Source organism: Herpailurus yagouaroundi, unplaced genomic scaffold, assembly GCF_014898765.1.
Source record: "Herpailurus yagouaroundi ecotype Mexico unplaced genomic scaffold, PumYag 222, whole genome shotgun sequence".
Classification (NCBI taxonomy): Eukaryota; Metazoa; Chordata; class Mammalia; order Carnivora; family Felidae; genus Herpailurus; species Herpailurus yagouaroundi.
The window spans coordinates 176,686-196,561 of NW_024412453.1; the positions used below are offsets into that span (position 1 = coordinate 176,686).

The following is a 19,876-nucleotide window of genomic DNA, read 5'->3' on the forward strand; positions in this document are numbered from 1 at the left end:
CATTAATAATTTGAGCCAAGTACATTCTAGGTCTAATTACTTTATATATGAAACTTTTGTCTCCCAGACAATTTAATGCTCCCAGAAAGCAGCAATAATGTATATTCCTCTGTCACAAGGAAAACAAGGCACTAGAATATTCTAAAGTACCTCTGAAACCAAAAAAAAGATAAAGTACACATAACTATGAAATCATAAAAAACACAAAAACTCCAACTCAACCTTTGCATGTTTAGTACAGGTTCAGCACTGTATCTATCTGGCAACTGAATGTAACCTTGTAATACGGTTATCCACTGCTAAAACACAGGCTTGCCTGCCACTGTATTACTAAAAGGAAAAGACAAGATTGTAACAATTTAAAACCCAACGACATTATTTATATGAGACAGCAACAGGAAAATGGTCTTTAATACATTCAAGGAATTAGAAGATAACCTACAGGCAAACACTTGTGAACGATTTATGTGAATAATGTCGGAGAACCTTAACACTATGCCAAAAGTGACCAGGAATTCAGAAGCAGTATTTCCGTCTGTCACCCGGCAGCCCCATCCCTGCCTCCAATTCAGAGAGCTGCTGTACTCCTCAGTCGAGTGTCATGGGGAAAGTAAGGCCGAGATAGGTCCTCATTTCTGGGGCCAGAAGAGTTAACTAAAACCAGTAAAAATATTAAGACAATGTAACTACTGATTATAAAACTGAACTAAATAATCTGAAGTGAAATCCCAGATATAAACATGATGCATACTGGAAGAGTAAAGAAGTTAACTGCGTGTGAAGGTAGGGTGGTAAGGATGGGGTTGCTGGGTAACAGACATAATTACTGCATGATTTTTGGCTAGTGTGTTTGTGCAGTTAAAATTTAGGTTAATTACATCAATAAATATCCAAACCACTGAAAAGAGAAAAAAAACTGAGCAAATAAGAAAACTCAATCCATTCAAAAGATACAGAAAATGCAATAAAAATAATTATTTCAGAATTGCAGTTAATATGAAATATAGACAGATGCCACGCATGAGCTCCAAACGATCTGTAATCAAAATAAATGTAAATGAGTTAAATTTACTTATTAATAAAAGCTCTTTAGCTTTTTTAAGAAAAGAAAAACTTTAAGGAATGTACTTTGCAAAAATCACTTCTAAAACAAAACAATACAGGAAGTTGAGGGGGAAAAGTATACAGATACATGACCAAAAATGCTAACAAAATTTAAATAAAAGCAATATTAATGTCCAGTTTAAAAAAATTCAATCAGAAAATCATTATAAAAAACAAGATGTCCAACTTCAGCCAGGTCACGATCTCGCGGTCCGTGAGTTCGAGCCCCGTGTCGGGCTCTGGGCTGATGGCTCAGAGCCTGGAGCCTGTTTCCGATTCTGTGTCTCCCTCTCTCTCTGCCCCTCCCCTGTTCATGCTCCGTCTCTCTCTGTCCCAAAAATAAATAAAAAACGTTGGAAAAAAAAAAAAAACAAGATGTTTCATACTGATAAAAGAAACCAACTAAAAAAATTTGAACAGCTAAAAGAACGTTTATATACCAAAACTTAGTATCAAAACGTAAATCAAGTGGAGACAGAAAAACTGGGAAAAAAGGCAAAACCATCTACCTTGATGGACAGAGAACACCTTTTTTGATGAAACAGTATAAAAGTACACACACACACACACACACACACACACACACACACAATATAGTACTGAAGAAAACACCACTATATTGCAAAAAGTACAAATAATACAGATGACATTTCTGGATTACAATGCAACCACATTAGAAACAACAAAACTAGCAAATGAAACAGCCTTAAATAAATTTTGAGCTGAGAAAGAAAAAGAAATACCAAAACTGTAGAGTTACCAAGAAAATACTAGTGAAAACAAAACACATGATAAATTTTAAGATACGGCTAAACCAATGCTTAAAGAAAAATTCCTAGCCTTAACTATTTTCAACAAACAAGAATGAATAAAAAGCATCTTACTGAAGTTAAAGAATGAACTAAATGAAGCATAAGAAGGAATTAGTGGAGATAAAAGGAGAAACCAAGGACTTTACAAAGTAAACTAGTAACTCCAAGGTGTGGCTTTATGAAAAAAATAAACTGGTAGTTAACCTGATTTTTTTTTTTTAATTTTTTTTCAACGTTTATTTATTTTTGGGACAGAGAGAGACAGAGCATGAATGGGGGAGGGGCAGAGAGAGAGGGAGACACAGAATCGGAAGGAGGCTCCAGGCTCTGAGCCATCAGCCCAGAGCCTGACGCGGGGCTTGAACTCCCGGACCGCGAGATCGTGACCTGGCTGAAGTCGGACGCTTAACCGACTGCGCCACCCAGGCGCCCCATGATTTTTTAAAATTAGGAAAAAATGAGATGATTTTCTAAAATGAAGATTTTTCTTTAGGCTCAACTCTATAATTAACTCGAAAAGATGGAGGAGAGATTTAACTCTGACCCTGAAAAAGGCAAGAAAATAAACAGTAATTAGAACAGAAGAAATGGAGGAATTTATGAAATCACCCATCAGGATCAGACAGTTTGACCAATACTGCCATTCAGTGTTTTTTGTTTTTACCAGAATACTTCTAAGAAACATGTAACTCTAATGCTATTTAAATCGTTGAAGAGCACAGCAGAAAAGGGAACACCCAACAGTGTTACCAGGAAGTCTGACAAAATTTTAGTAATCCCGAACAATGTGGAGAAAAAAGAAATACAAACCGTGCCGGGGATTAAAAAAGACAGAATTCAAAATGTAAACAATGTTCCATAACATGGCTTGGCAAATCTTTCCTGTAAAGAGCCGGATAGTAAACATTATATAGGCCATATAATCTTTCAACTACAACTCTGCTATGGTAGCACAAAAACCAGCCATAGGCAACACATAAATGAATGGATGTGACTGTGTTTCAGCAAAACTTGGAATACAAAAATAGGCACTGGGCCAAGTTTGCAAGCTATAGGCCCAGTGTCTGCCCTATAAAGTATAATTTACCCAAATGAGCTTATAGAGAAGATCCTAGAACAACATCAAAAAACACTGAAAAAAGTCCTCCAAGATTTACCTCTCTAAAAAGCACCAGGCCCAGATGACTTTATAGGGAATGTGCATATAAAATCTTCAAGAGGGGCACCTGGGTGGCTCAGCTGGTTAAGCGTCCAACTTCAGCTCAGGTCATGATCTGGCGGTCCATGAATTCGAGCCCTGAGTCGGGCTCTGTGCTGACAGTTCAGAGCCTGGAGCCTGCTCGCATTCTGTGTTTCCCTCTCTCTCTCAAAAATAAATAAACGTTAAAAATAAATAAATAAAAATAAAATCCTTAAGAAACATGTCCTATCAATCTACACAAACTGTTTCGGAATAAAGAAGTGCAGGTTCAAAAGACTGACTAGATTTAAATCTTGGCTCTGCAACTTACTAGCTGTATGACCATGGGCAAGCCACTTAAGAACCTGTACCTCTGTTCCCCTCATCTGTAAAACAGGGGTAAGTATTAATACCTCTACCATGCAGGGTTGTTGTGAGGCTTTAATAAGACAATGGATGTAAAGAACTGAAAATAGTACTTGGCCCCTTGCGAGTACCCAATAAATGTTAGTGATCACTACTGCTGTCTAGGTTAAAAAAGGGGGAGTAAGGATGACCCTCAGATTTCTGGCCTGGAATGTGGGTAGACAGTAGTACCATCTACCAAGATACTGTAATAGAAGACAAAAACTAAGTTTGGAAAATACGTGAGAATGAGCTTTGGTTTTGATGTTAGGTTTACTGTTTCTGTATGACAGTTTAATTCTCAAATGTTTTGGTCTCAAGACCCCTTTGTGTTTTTAAAAGTTATTGAGAACACCAAAGATCTTTTGTTTATGTGGGTTAAAACTATATTTACCATATTAGAAATTTATAGAGATATTTAAAAATATATTAATTCATTTAAAAAATAAACTCTTGGGGCGCCTGGGTGGCTTAGTCAGTTAAAGCCTCTGACTCTGGCTCAAGGGCTCAAGCCCCACATCCAACTGTGCGCTGACCGCTCAAAGCCTGGAGGCTGCTTAGGATTCTGTGTGTGTGTGTGTGTCTCTCTCTCTCAAAAATAAACATTAAAAAAAATAAAAAAACACAAACAAAAACAAAAACTCTTGGAGTGCATGGGTGTCTCCGTTGGTTAAGCATTCAACTCTTGATTTTGGCTCAGGTCGTAATCTTACGGTTCATGGGACTGAGTCCTGAGTCAGGATTCTCTCTCCCCCTCTCTGCCCCTTTCTTGTTTACTTTCTCTCTCTCTCGAAATAAATAAATATTTAAAGAAAAAAATAAACTCTTACACGAATATGTATTTTCACTGAATGAATATATATTTTCTGAAATAAGATTTCCAAAACAAAAAGAGTGAAATGTATGCATGCACTGTTTTTACATTTTTCCAAACATCTTTAATATCTGGCTTAACAGAAAGCAGGTCGATTTCACATCTACTTCTGCATCCAATTTGTTGTGACATCCACATTTTATGTAGCCTCTAGAAAACTCCACTATGTACTTATGAGAAAAAAGAGTGAAGACCACAAGTAAACTTTCTGTCATGAAAATAGTGTGACCTTGTGAATTTCATGGAAGTTTCAGACAGCCTCTGGGGAGTCCTCAGATAAATTCTGAAAACCACTGCTCTAGAATATCCATGTGTAGAATGCAGCTGAACATATGGTTCTGAAGTTCGGTGAAGTATGAACCAGAAAAATCAACTTAGCATTCAGCAGAGAGGTGGGAGAAAGGTGACGCGAGCAGCAGAATGAGAAGCATCACCGAGACCCAAAGGAGAGGCTACTGTAGCCGACAGAAGAGCAGTAGTGGCCAGAGAGGCAGGACAGAAAGAGCTTTTAAAAATGGCCTCCCTATTTACTCAAGCAGGGACTTGTTCCCCAAATTCTCCCTATCCCTCCACGTTCAGGCAACAGGTCTGACAGATTATCTACTGGACAGCATTCAAATGCATCCTTATCATCTCCAATGTCACTGCTGTGATTTAGGCCCTCCAATTTACGCTTGCAAAAACTTCTTACTTGGTCTCTGGGGCTTCCATCTTGACTCCCCTCCCCAAATCTATCATCTCTCTGCCCCAAGTTGTCTGTATCATTAAAGTGCTTTCAGAAATCATCTAAAGTCCTTAGCATGGCCCCGGTCTACCACTTCTCCAGATTCATACCCCATTGCAAAAACATGCATTTCCTTCTCTGTCACACCAAGAACCTGCCATACTCCAAAAGGTACCATTCTTTTTCAGGATATTCTTTGTGCCTAAAATGCCGTGATACTTTTCTTTTCCTTTTTTTAATGTTTGTTTATTTATTTTGAGAGAAAGAGAGACAGAGAGAGCACATGAGCAGGGGAGGGGGAGACAGAGAATCCCAAGCAGGCTCCACACTGTCAGTGCAGAGCCTGACGTGGGGCTTCAACTCACAAACCTGCAAGATCATGACCTGAGCCGAAACCAAGGGTTGGACGCTCAACCGACTAAGCCACCCAGGTGCCCACGTCCTTGATACCTTTCTTGAAAATCTTTCTCTCCACCTTTCCTAGGAAACAATGAACTACCCTGCAACCCCTCCCCAGGTTCTGCCAGCCTTAAAAGCATTTTATGACAAGCAATTTCCCCTCCTCTTTCCCATAAAACTCTTAATGCATCTCTCGCCCTGCACATGCTTAAGTGCCGCCTTCTTGCTCCTCCCCTTTATCACTGGCATTCCCAAGCACCACACACGACCAAGAACTACTGGCTGAATGAACAACCGAAGAACTGTCAGCATGACATGAACCCAAAGAACAATGTAGAATGATACTGAAGATGAAACACTGAAACACTGACATTTAATCGGTGGAAGAATCAAGAACTGGTAAAGAGAGAATGATCAAAAGAAGAAAGAGTTAAGGACGATGATAGTAGCTGGCTGGTATGTTGCTGAGTAACTCAGTGGTTAGAAATCTCTGCTCTAAACAAACAAACAAACAAACAACCCAGAGCTGGCATCCACAGAACAAGACAAGTTCAGTAAATATGATTGTTTATCTGGGAAGTTACCCTAATTAGCCACAACATCATGTTATCCATAATACCAGAAAAATATTTTGAAGGAATTTCGTTAGGCCAGTACAAAACACACATACCCACTAAAACTTTTTTATTTTACATTTTTTTTGCCATTCTGTGACCCAACTGGTCTTTTGTACAGTTTAAGCAGATGGACAAAATTATGAACTGGCCCAGAAATCAACACGTTTTAGAACATTTTTTAGAATGGAAAAATTACTCATGAGAAGAATTTAAACCGACATTTTCCTAAATCGTGCTCCAAATCAAGACTTCCCACTTTGCAAAAAAACCGAAAGAACCAATGTGACAATTAAATTATTAATTTGTGCTACTTTCATGTGTTTTGAGATTTCTTATGCACAAGCATGCTATCACTCTGTAAGCTGGAAGCTGCTCTGAAAAACGTCTATTAACTGGGGGAAAAAACCCACAGCAATTGTCCTACATTCACGTAAAATACCAGGACTAGATAAGAGATATTTAATATCCAAAATCCTAAATATACAAGTTCTAAATTTGTAAAAAAATTTTTTTACTTATTTACTCAGTCATTAGAAATTAAAATTATATGAATATTTACTTCTTTTAATCTTTAAGATAACATTTTAAATGCCATCTGAATAAATTTCAGAAAACAGTAAATAAGAGAACTTCCTGTTGGCTATCTACAAGTTTAATAGAAACAATAGTTGAACTACAAAGCAGCCATCAGTATCATGAATTGCTTACCAAACTCCCCAAAACATGAATGACAAAATCTTAATACCTCAAGCCCTTCCTTTAGTCCTACCCTTCCAAAGTCTATAATTTAGCTTTGTGTATGAGTCTTCATATTGGCTACATTGTGAATCTTCTAGAAATACTGGCATAAACAGCAGGCATAGGATACCAAAATGGCATTTTTTTTTTTTAATTTTTTTTTCAACGTTTATTTATTTTTGGGACAGAGAGAGACAGAGCATGAACGGGGGAGGGGCAGAGAGAGAGGGAGACACAGAATCGGAAACAGGCTCCAGGCTCTGAGCCATCAGCCCAGAGCCTGATGCGGAGCTCGAACTCACAGACCGCGAGATCGTGACCTGGCTGAAGTCGGATGCTTAACCGACTGCGCCACCCAGGCGCCCCCCAAAATGGCATTTAAGACATGATTTCACTTTTAACAGAATGAAATATTAAACTGACCTCCAAAACATAGAAACCATATACAGATTTGTGTTTGAATTCTTAAAAGAATTGAAATAGTTGACATCACCAGTTTAAAATAATACTTAATAAGTATCTATAGAATACACAGTGCTTTTAAAGACTTCTTTTGGCAAACTTTAAATTTACCTAAAGTAAGGGGCACCTGGGTGGCTCAGTCGGTTGGGCGTCTGACTTCAGCTCGGGTCATGATCTCACAGTCCGTGATTCGAGCCCCGCGTCAGGCCCGCGTCAGGCTCTGTGCTGACAGCTCGGAGCCTGGAGCCTGCTTCAGATTCTGTGTCTCCCTCTCTCTACCCCTCCCCTGCTCATGCTCTGTCTCTGTCTCAAAAATAGATAAAAAACATTAAAAAAAATTTTTTTACCTGAAGTAAGCATGCCTACCCTCAGTACACGTCATATAGGAAAAGACAAGTGTCAAGCTCTCTCTGAAGACACATGGCAACAGCACCCATGAAAGGGCCTCGGCTGGAAAATGTCATTCTCACATAAGAGCAAAAGTCCAGGGTTGTCCTAAGTATTTCTTATTTTTATAAGAAAAAACACCCTACCTTCTCAAACAAGTATGGGGTAGGTGTAATTGACAAGATAAAAATGTACTGACAACAAGCCATAGTTTCCAGAAATTAACATTTCTAGCTGTCAATAATTAGGCTCAACTCCAAATGCTTGATGGTTAAGAAATTCTTACCTTTGCTCAAACGGTATTTTAAAAAATAAATGTCACCTATAAACATTCTTTGAAATCTTCATTACAGAGAATGATTTTATGCTCTTAAAAGCCACAAAATAAAGTAACTTCTGGAAGAAAAGTCAACATGTTACAAACTAGTATATTTAAACTGTAACTGCTCATCAGGCAACACCACATACAAGATTTGTCTTTCTTCCCTACTGTTAATGTTTCCAGTAAGTAATTATAATCTCTTTAAGCCTAAACTCTCAAATCAATTATTCTAGCTGCCGTGCTAAAATAATACGGTAGTTTTCAATAGAATCTGCCTCATGATCAGAAGAAAAGCAAACCTATATGAGTGAAATCAATTCTTCCCGTTTTCCTGATTAGCAGCAGTAGCAGCAGCAATGTCACAGGGGACAGAGTTTCAAAAAGCACAAACCTGACAAAAACTTCAAGCAGATTAGAAAATTCTCTACACCAAGAAATTCTAAAGAAAGGAGCTTCCAACTTCTGTTGTTTTCCCACTCCATAGCTTTCTGCAGGAAATGCAGAAAGGCACAGTGTCACTGAACTGCTATGGAGGTACGGCTCACCAACTTCCCCTGTATTTGAGGCACAATAACTCAAATTCCATCTGCTTATATTTTAAGAGGGCCAGGAGGGGAAAGAAGCAGCCAGCTGGTTAAACAATGCAAAGAGCGTTCTGGTCAATTAAGATGAGCCTACAAATCAAATTTATCTAAAACTTAGCCAAACTTTGTACTACTATAAAAATCCTCTTACTCATTAATAAACACACTGGAGGATTTATAATATATTTCCCCTGTATAATATACATTCCCTGTCCTATACTGACTTTGGTGAGTTCTGGAGTGCTGAAGGGCACTGAATAGCACAGAAGGGGCAAGTCTGGCTTTTAAGTTGACACATACAGATGTGAATGCTAGAATTTTCACTGTGGACAAATGGCTGCAGTGTTAAGTGCCACTGGTCAACCTGGACAAAATACCTAAATGCCTGCCAATCCATCAGCTTCTGTTAATCCTTAGCAAGTAGGCTGAACTAGATGGCTATTTAAGAAGTTGAAGACTTAAAAACTAATATGAACTATAACAAGCTGTATTTATATTTTACACAGGCGCAAACAAATCTTAATATATTTGTTATAAAGTTATTAAAGTAAGGAAAAATCCCAAGCGGCATCATAAACAACTCAAAATTAAATACTGAATTTAAAATACATATTGGGGCGCCTGGGTGGCGCAGTCGGTTAAGCGTCCGACTTCGGCCAGGTCACGATCTCGCGGTCCGTGAGTTCGAGCCCCGCGTCGGGCTCTGGGCTGACGGCTCGGAGCCTGGAGCCTGTTTCTGATTCTGTGTCTCCCTCTCTCTCTGCCCCTCCCCCGTTCATGCTCTGTCTCTCTCTGTCCCAAAAATAAATAAACGTTGAAAAAAAAAATTTTTTTTAAATACATATTAAATTGAACTCATTTAGTTGTAATTCGCTTCACATGCCCTAGAGAAATGGGAAGCATACCTGTTCCCGAGTCTTAGGAAGCACCCACTTCTAATCCCGCAGGGAACGTGATCTTCTTACTCAAACATTTCCCACCTCAAATTACTAACACAAAGAGAAACATCGCTGATTTGCCTCCATACAATCCTCAACTCTTCAGCAAAATGCCCGAGCAATCTGTTCTAGAGTACAGATCTTCTCTAACAGCTGGAGGATATCCACACCACATTCACAGCATGGTATTTCCAAGATCTTTAGTTAATCTATCCGTCAAACCTTGTCCTGGAAGTATGTGAGATTCGAAACAATGGGATGATGGAAAGAGTTTTCAGGCAGATGTACACGCTTTCAAAGAAAAAACAAGTCAGACTGCCCTTAAGTCTCTTTCATAACTTAAATCCTAGAAGTGATCCTTAAATTTGTTTAACTAGCGCTGTTAAGGGAAAGTTGTTTAAAAAAACAGATTCTTTAGCCTCACAGATAAATCAGAATCTATATTTCTTAAAACAAATGTCACATGTGGTTCTCATGTCTGAATAAATTTGGAAAACTGTTATGATAGATACTGTAGGAGTATCTGGAGAGCTTCTGAGTTCCATTTGTGACTCAAAAAAAAAGAAAATACCTAACAATTCAACTAAGAGTTAGTAGCAGGAACAAAAGTCCCAAACACACTGAAACTTAAAAAAAATTAAGGGGCGGGGGGGGGGTGGTGGTGTCACCAAATTTATGCAATAAAGAAATTGTCATAAATTACTGAAGATAACAAATTATTTAGGAAATACAGGATGGTTAGTTGATTTGTCTTAATTAGAAAAAAATAAAGTTCAGGTAAATCAGTTAATAATGTCATAAAGTGCTGGCATTTTTGAAAGCTTTTAGAAAAGAAGCAAATTTTTTTCTAAATCTGGATAAACAGCAGGCTTTATAAAAGTCAAGTAATCAAAAAGTAAAAGATTGTTAAGTCTAACCCAATGAAGTTATGCAGTGCAACTTATTTTTTCAGGGGTGTGTGTGTGTTTATGCCGAACTAAAAGGCAAACGGGAAAGTACTTGTCCTTTGCAGTACGTTAGAGGGATCCATCCTCTCCCCCCTCCCACTGCCTACCCCAATTTTCCCTAACAGAGGGAGGGAAAAGAGGTCCTGTTTCGCTTTAAGGCCCCTAAAGCTAACATAGGGAAATATTCAACAGAGCCACTAGAATTTAGGGCCAGAGTTCAAGCTAAGAGTATAAAGTTATTTAATTTTGCTTTTCTTCTTCTGACTATATATTTTTACATCCTCTGCATACATATACCCCCTTATGGGATCTAGTATTGGGCAAAATTTAGATATTTTTGTCTGGTATCTCATCCTCAGAACAACTTCAAACATATGACATAGTCTGTAATGTTGGAAATATTTCCATCAAATATATCAGACAGAATGCTAATAAGCGTATTACACAAACAGCTCGTGCAAGCTGATAACAAAAGCTCTAGGCCCAAGGGGTGAATGGGTTACAAACAAGAATGGGTAATTCATAAGATGAAAAAAGTACAAGTGATTAAACATGATATTCCATTTTACCAGTAAACAAATGTAAATCAAAGCAATAAAATACCAATTTTGGCCTGCCAAATTTATAAAGATGCTATGCCCCATTTTCATGCTGCAAGACATACTCCTTGCACTATGGCAGAGACGCTGCCCTGTGATTCACCCAAGCTGGGTTGGGCCCTACTTTAGCGAGAGGAAAAAGCAAATCATCGTCTGGGTGAGGGAAAGCCCTGAACTGACCTGGACACTGTATGTGGTTTCTGGAGACTGAGACTGCCAGGACACTGCACAACCACAGTGGTGGTAATTAAAACTTACCAAGTATCAGCTGGATGCCAGACAATATAGCTGGTATCTATCTTCAGGATTCTATAAACTTGAAATAGTATTTCCATTTTTACAGATGAGGCAACTAAGGCTTAGAAGAAGGCTGCCCATGATCCAACATCTACTAAATGGCAGAGCTGAAATGTGAAACCAAACTGGACCCCCAAACCAATGTTTCTCCTAGTATAAAGTAAGTTTCCTCTTACTTATAAGAGTAAAATCAAACTCTCTGAAAATACAGAAATCACTGATTAGGGCTTAGCCACTCTAAAAGCTGCAAATCAAAAATTTCTATCATAAGGTGTCTATATATTTAGCATTTACTAACCTCTGGCCCAGTGATTTATGTTCTATATTATTTCATTTCCACAATATCAAGTAGCCTGGATTATCTCCTTTTATCCAAGTCAAACTGAGGCTTAGGGGTTGAGAAACGTGCCCAAGGTCACAGAAATAAGAATACAAAGGCGATATTCAAATCGAATGCTATCTGACTCAGAAGCCTGGACTTTTAACACTATGCTGTGTTTACGCTAGAATTCCAAGATTATCATCTTCAGTAGAAGATTCAATACTTTCTGCTTCAGGCCAAATGCTGTCTTTATGCACGATTTTATTAAGTGCGTTTTCACTAAGACTACAACACTGAGCCCGCTCGCACTCAGTACGCATTCTGAAACACAGCTACTACTCTTATTAGAACTAAATGAAGAACATAAAAGTGGAAATTACGACCTATGCTGTGTTATTTGCTAGTCTGGAGCTTTCTCTTACCTGGTCATAGCTGATAAAGCTATTCTTGCTAATCTCTCCTGACTTCTCAAAAATTTAAACCAGAGGACTCCGGGTTTGTTTCCTTTGAAACTGAAGACCTAACTGTTGCCAAGGCAGAATCTCAGGGTAGGACACAACCTCAGGATACTCCCACAAGCTCCCCAACAACTATGGGATCATTGGCCACTGAATCTACTTTCCAACAACAGTTTGCCTGCTGACTGCACGGATCTCTGCTTCTCTCCTATTTCCTGTCTTTGTCCTGCCCCAGCCTCATCACAGATCTCTAAAGTTACAAAATCTTTCATTTCTACTTATTTTAATAATTTACTGGCATTTATAAGCAAACATACCTACGCTGGCTAGAAATAAAATGTTCCTTACCTTACAAGCAAAAAGGGGTCCTTAAGTGTCATTACCTCATTGATCACATAAATGTAGATTTACATGTATAAACGTATATAAATCATTTCTCTTTCTCAACAGGAGGAAAGGAAAAATGGTGGGTTTGATATACCTAAACAGAGTAATTTTACTATTTCCCTGGGAAGCACAATTTTCCCCTTCCAGTTAGTGCAGAGCTACAAAAAGAGTTACTTACAAAGCTCAAAGACACCTCCCATGAGAAGAAACACCTTTGCCATTAGTAAATTCTTCACCACCAGGAAACCTGCTTCTCCTTCAAAGAGGTCAGCACATATCTGCCTTCAAAAAGTTACCAAGATGGCACATCTGGGATCAGAACCTGGTCTGTCTCTATGACTTAATACCTGCCTATAACATAGAAGTCGTGTTTCTACATAATACTATGTGTGTGTGTGTGTGTGGGGGGGGACACTGCATGAAAGCCCCAATTCTAACAGAACTTCCCAACCTGTGTGACAAAGAATCACAGGTGTGCTGAGGGGAGGAGCACCTCAGCGGCTGCACAACCAGAGTCTCTGGGACTGTCAGCCTCAGCTGGGGGTTGGCCACTGCTGTTTACCTTAACAGCCCCACCAATACCATTTCCATGTGAGCCACTATGTGATCAGGTCAGGCAACACACTTTGAGTCACATCTTTTTGGGTCTCAGCTTCTCCTCTGAAAATCTATGCAGCACAGGAATTCTTGGCCAAGCCACCAAGTTCCTGAATTTCAATATCACAGGACTGTGACGGAAAGACTTGAGACCTTATGAAGGAATAAGCTGAGACCACAGGTAAATACATTTACCTAAAAATAAATACATTTACCTATATCTGCACTAACACAAAGATGAGAATGGGAACACAGTGGGGGACAAGGACTTGGAGTTGGTTTTGTCATGAACAACGCTGACAACAGTACACGAGACGGGATCAGACACAATGAATACCTCATGAACGTTAAATGAACAACAACAACAACAAAACAATGACACTTTATGGATCCTAACTTTGGGAAAATGGGTTACCACACAATTATTTTGCATTTATCTCTGTTTCCCAAAGGTTGTGAAACATAGCTGACACTGGCAGTGACGATTAAAAGAAAAAGCAAAGAAGTGCTTTATTTATTAATGGGGAGGGAACAAATTACACACTTTTCTTCCTTGGGCTGAAATTGAGTCACTTCCATCATATTCCCAAAGCTAAACTGTGTCAGCTTCACCAAAGAGCATACGAAAAAGAAGGGACTCTTCAGAATATACTTCTCCATCCTTCTGAAGAGTGCGTGACATGGAGGCTCTGCGGTTTTTTGGTCAGAGTCTCTTTACATCCTCCTTAATTAAGGAGCTGGAGCAAGGCATTCCAAGCTTAATTAGAAGTCAGGTTTTGTACCAAAAAGGGACTCATTCATTTTCACTGTGTGGAAGTCTGACACACGGTGAAAGCTTTTAGAAAATTGGCTTCTTACTTGGTCCTCAAAACTCCCATTCTTTCTCATCAACAGAGATGAAGTAAACAATTTCAGAGCTTTCTCTAGTGATTCTTGAAAAGCCAACCACTTTATACACTGCAATTGTCAGATCCTTCCCGATTCATGAAATTATGCTGGTGATAACAAGTTTCTATTTATTTCTCTGTGCTCAGGGAAATACCATAAAAACCTGTTAAAAGATCTCTCTGGAATATTTTCAAAACATGCTTTAGGGGTGCCCGTGTGGCTCAGTCGGTTAAGCATCCAACTTCAGCTCAGGTCATGATCTCACAGTTGGTGGGTTTGAGCCCTGCACTGGGGTCTGTGCTGACGGCTCGGAGCCTGGAGCCTGCTTGGGATTCTCTCTCTCCCTCTCTCTCTGCCTCTCCCCTAATCGCGCTCACGCTCGCTCTCTCTCTCTGTCTCTCAAAAATAAATAAATAAACTTAAGGGGCACCTGGGTGGCTCAGCTGGTTAAGCATCTGACTTGGGTTCAGGTCACAATGTCCCGGTTCATGAGTTCGAGCCCCGCACCAGGCTCTGTGCTGACGGCTTGGAGCCTGGAGCCTGGAGCCTGCTTCAGATTCCATGTCTCCCTCTCTCTCTGCCCCTCCCTCACTTGTTCTCTCTCCCCTCCTCAAAAATAAAAAATAAAAAAAAAATAAACATTAAAACATGCATTTATTTGGTTTATTCACTGAATATTACTAAAGCATGGGCAATAGCGTAGCCTTCCTGTTTTGTCTCCCATGTAAATACAGGGCTGTTTTCAAAGAAAAAGCAGCAGTAGAGCCCAGTAGAGTCAGTCCTCAAATCCTGGCTCAGACACTCAACAGCTGCATAACCAATAGGCAAGTTACTTTTCTTGGCCTCAATTTCACTTCTAAGCGGTGACAATACTATCTCCTTTCATAGGGCTGCTGAAGGGAGTAAATGCAGACTTAACATTGTGCACACACACTGATAAAGCCCTACTCCCATATTAGATTTTCAACATCCTACTTCACAAAGACTCAGAGTTCCCAGCCTGCTACCCTGGCCCCTCCCCTGGGTCCCACACATCTCCCCCAATTCAATAGCTAAAGATTACTCTTAGCACATGAAGCTTTTAGGACACTGCTCCAGTATGTGTTCTGAATCACTGGTGACCACTCATTATTAGTGATTAAATATTCAGAATATTTCCCTTGGTTAAATGAAGTAAATATAAAGCAGTGCCTGACACACAGTAGGTGCTCCAACTTAGCTATTATGGTGTCTCCAACATGACTTGACATGTAGTCAGTTTAATAGGTCTTGAATATTTTGATCATTCTCTAGGAGCAATGAAGTTAAGCAATGAAATTGTGTTTGATTAAAAAAAAAAAATCCTCTAAGGCTAGAATTGAGTAAGAAGGGGCGGGGGGGGGGGGAGACTGAGCAAGAACAAAGGCTTCCAAATGTGGCAAGGAACAAAAATGTGTTTTAAATGTTGATCCAATTTTCATTAAGAGTTTTTAGTTAATCCAGAAAGAGACCAGCAGCAATAAACTATGCTTCCCTATGTGAACACCAGCAAACAAAAAAATCATTATCTACTATTTTCCATTACTGCTTCCATCCCAGCCTCCCTTCATCTCCTTTTCAGAGCTCTGAGGTTTGTTACTCTCTGGAATATAACTTGCTTATAAAAATCACCTGAAGAAAGCACTGGTGAGAGAGAGAGAAAAGAAGAAGGAGGAGAAGGAGGAGGAGGAGGAGGAGGAGGAGGAGAGGGGAGGGAAAGGGAGGAGGAGGGAGGGAGGAGGAGAGGTTAGCTGTCAAAAATTAAGTGTTTATTCTTTTACAAGGAATATATAATCAGCATGTTTTCAAAACAAGCCAGTGTCAGAGCTGAAAAGCTGCTTTTAAAAAATTACTTTTCTTACTCAAGTTCCCAAGGGTGTTGTGAAGCAGGGGAATATTAACTCCTTCCCTGCCTTTACATTATGTAGGCCACAGGGCATTCTTAAAACTTATCCATCTATTCGCATACCTCACCCTAAATTTTTCAACATTTGACTCCCTTGTTGTTTGAAGGAGAAACTCATACATATTTTTAAAAGACATTTCAAATATTCAAACATTCAAATATTCATGCTCCTTACAGTTTTTCAAAAAAGTTCAAGTCACAAGGTGAGAATAAAACTTTCAAGAATTTCATTATGTCTCGCATTATGTTGGCTCACATTTTTATCCGATGAGTTATGAATCCACTGCACCCAGAAATAAACACCTACTTGTCTTCATGTAACAAAGCTGTCAAGAATTTAATTTATGATACTTTACAAAAACCCAACTTTTACATAAACGGTCTTACCACAGGGTGAAAGCAACCTGAATGTTATTTAACCAGAAATGGCAGTAGCCTTAGAAAGAACAGCTCGTTCAAGTCAGAACTCTCTAGAGGGTGCTACAGCCAAACTGGTAACGCTCAGTCTGAACACTAAGATCTTGATTCTTGACAATCAAGAAGGCTCTAGAGCTATGCGACCTAATCAAATTTAAAATTCAGTTCCTTGGTCACAGCTTTCTGCCCCACAGCCCTCTGTCACATTTCTGTCAAGTATGTGATAGCCACAAATAACTCAACCTGGGCCTGATACAGACTAATATGGAAAGACAAAAAATGCTGCTGACAGTATATTCTGGATTATGTAGATTCTCCTGATTTTTAAAGGTTGGCAATCAAAATTTTAAAGGATAATAAAAATACTGTGTGGAGGGGCGCCTGGGTGGCGCAGTCGGTTAAGCGTCCGACTTCAACCAGGTCACGATCTCGCGGTCCGTGAGTTCGAGCCCTGCGTCAGGCTCTGGGCTGATGGCTCGGATCCTGGAGCCTGTTTCCGATTCTGTGTCTCCCTCTCTCTCTGCCCCTCCCCCATTCATGCTCTGTCTCTCTCTGTCCCAAAAATAAATAAAAACGTTGAAAAAAAATTAAAAAAAAAAAAAAATACTGTGTGGAGACCAGAGGAGACTGAGGAGACAGGACAACTAAATGCATTTGTGTATCTTGCACAGGATCTTAGAAGAGAAAGAAGTTAATGGAAGAAACAGTGAAATCTCAATAAAGTCTAGAGTTCCATTAATACCCACATCAGTTTCTTAGTTTTGACAAAGGTGTCACAGAAATACAAGATGTGAAATATGGAAAAACTGGGTGGGGTGCATATGGGAACTCTACTACCTTTTCAACTTTTCTATATAGCATCAATTATTCCAAAATCAAAAGTTTAATAAACAATAACAACTGTGTGTGCCAAACCTGTCCCACAAGCCTTCAGTTTGTAATCTCTAAACACCACGAATCCCAAATCACAAACACCTCACAGATATTATACACAGCACAAATATAAACAATACATTTTCATAAATGAGAATAATCGTGACCAATTATGAAGGGAGATGCCATCAGAAGAAGGGTAAAACGAGTGAAACGCTGGCAAAACAACATAATGCACCTTGAAGAGTTTCATAGCCTAACATTCTCAGAATTGTGCAAAGTCTAAAATCTAAAAGATTCAAATATATTCATATTTTAAGTATAGATGTACACCCATGGGCCAGGCAAAAATCTAAAATGGACTATAACCATGTGCCCCAAACGTAAGATACATCATAATAGCCTAAGAAATCGGGAAGGGAGGACCAATGGCCACTGGAGCGATCCGGCGGACGATGAACTCTGAGAGTCTGGAAACATTGAAAGGGCCTCCTTGGCCGAGGAGTTGGATCAAAAAGAAACAGAAACAGGGATGAACATGAAAGAGAGAAGAATGCTCTGCCAAGTATAAAGGAGTGAGGGGCAAACAGCCTGGTTAGATCATGGGAGGTCAGATCAAAGAGGGCCTTGAAAGCCAAGCAGAGAAGTCTGGCCTTGAAGCAGGGCAAAGGGACAACGTAACATCCCTACAGAGGGAAGGGGTGTGAGGAAAGCAGAGCGTGAAGAAGATGAATTTGGTCATGTTCCTACTACATTAATTTGGAAATGCTCACCCCCCTGTATCATTCCACACCCCTGTAACTTTCTCACATATCCAGGTTCAAAGCCACAATGTCACCCTCAATTCCCCCTCTGATCTCACCAGCTGCAATCCTACAAATTCTATACCTCACACATCTTTCATCCATCTTCTACCCCTGCTGCCAAGACCTCAGTTCAACTGGTCTTTACCCTGTCTGCTTCTCCTCTTCCCTCCCTGGTACTGTTTCTATCGGGGACACTAGACACCACTGACAAAGAAACATTCCTGAAGCATAGCTTATGACCGTGATCTTTGCTGGCTCTCCACTCTCTCTTTTCTAAGACTCAAATCAGTAGCTTACTTATTTTTATTTACTTTAATTCCAGTACCGTTAACACAGTGTTATGTTAGCTTTCGGTGTACATAATACAGTGATTCAACCATTCCACACGTTGCCAGGGCTGGCTCTCCACTCTCTAACCAGCAGGAAGCCCTACGATTTCCCCCTACCTCCAGGTCTATATTCTGTCACTTCCCCCAACACTCCCACACTTATTCTCTGAATACTCCCTCTTCTTGTCCACCTGCTTCCTCTGCCCAAAGCGCCTTGCTTCTCTTAGCTCCATCTTCCAGCCAAGACTTTCCATGCACAATGACTGACAGCTTTCAAAAAAGAACAAAAAACAAACCATGTCACTCTTCTGCTTAAACTCTTCCATGGCTTCTGTCTATAAAACGCACGTCCAGGCTCCTGGGTCCACAGAGCATGTAAGGCCTCCATTGACCTAACTCCTGCCTATCCCTTCAGAAAAACCCTTCTACCCTCTACCTACTTACTGCTGGGTATTTGGTGCTCTAGGGATATCCACTGCCAGTATCGTCACATTATTTCTTGTCTCTGTACCTTCAATCATGCTGATCCCCTCTGTCATTTCCTTCTTTCTTGGGTTTGGCTGTTTCATCTTTTAAGATCCATCACCCCAAGGAGATTTTCCTTACCTGCATGCCCCCCCCCCCCCCCGCCTTCCTGTCCTGTGCTAAAGAAGCTAACTGTCACTCCTCTGCATCCAGGACAACATCAACATTTTTACTTGAAGCAAATCACCTCATACTATCGTATGTATACGTGTGTCCTTCTACTGCCACTTTCTCCAGTAAAATGTAAGCTAAGACTGCTCTTATTCACTCTTACACACTTGCTCCTAATAAACATTACCTTAACGAACGCTGACCTCAAATAAAAACAGGAGGTACTGGCTGCGTATCTCAACCAAATGTACAGGACATACTTCTGATACAGCTAAAAGTAAAAACTCAGAATCTTCGAACCTAATCAGCATCTGAGAGCCCTACACCTTTCATTACCAGGCAGTCAACTCCCGGGAGGGCAAAAAATTCCTGATTCAGGATCTGAGAGGAATTAGGATCCTGCCTCCTTACCACCCCGAAGGCTTTTGCTTGACATGTACCGGGAGCTGTTCAACCCAGCAAAATAACCATGAGGTTAGCAATCCACTATTCTTACTAATTAAATAGCGGGCATCATTGTCTGCCTCTAGGAAGGAGTTGGGGACAACTGTATACAGAGACCAAGGAATAAAGCAAGAGACGAGGCGAGAGTCTCAGAGGTAACCCCAGATAAGAAGACTTTTAAATGGAAAACTGAAGGGAAGGTACATGTGCTCAAAGACTCAAATCAAGGGAGTATGTTAGGAAGTGGTATTCAACCTAGGAGACAGTTGTAAGGTAGGTCTTGAGGCGGTATATTTTAAAAGTGGCAATCTACACCACAGTAACCATTAACCCCAAAGGACGTCACTGAAGAAGTCTGTCCCCACCCCTCTCTTCTTTCATGCTCTTCACTCTCCCATCCTGGGGG

The 19,876-nt window shown here is 40.0% G+C and overlaps 1 protein-coding gene across 11 annotated transcripts in view; it reads right to left on the bottom strand.

The window, feature by feature from the left end:
• The window catches only part of TNRC6A (trinucleotide repeat containing adaptor 6A), a 164,346-nt gene that overhangs the window by 49,002 nt on the left and 95,468 nt on the right, over positions 1 to 19,876 (bottom strand). The window lies entirely within an intron of this gene.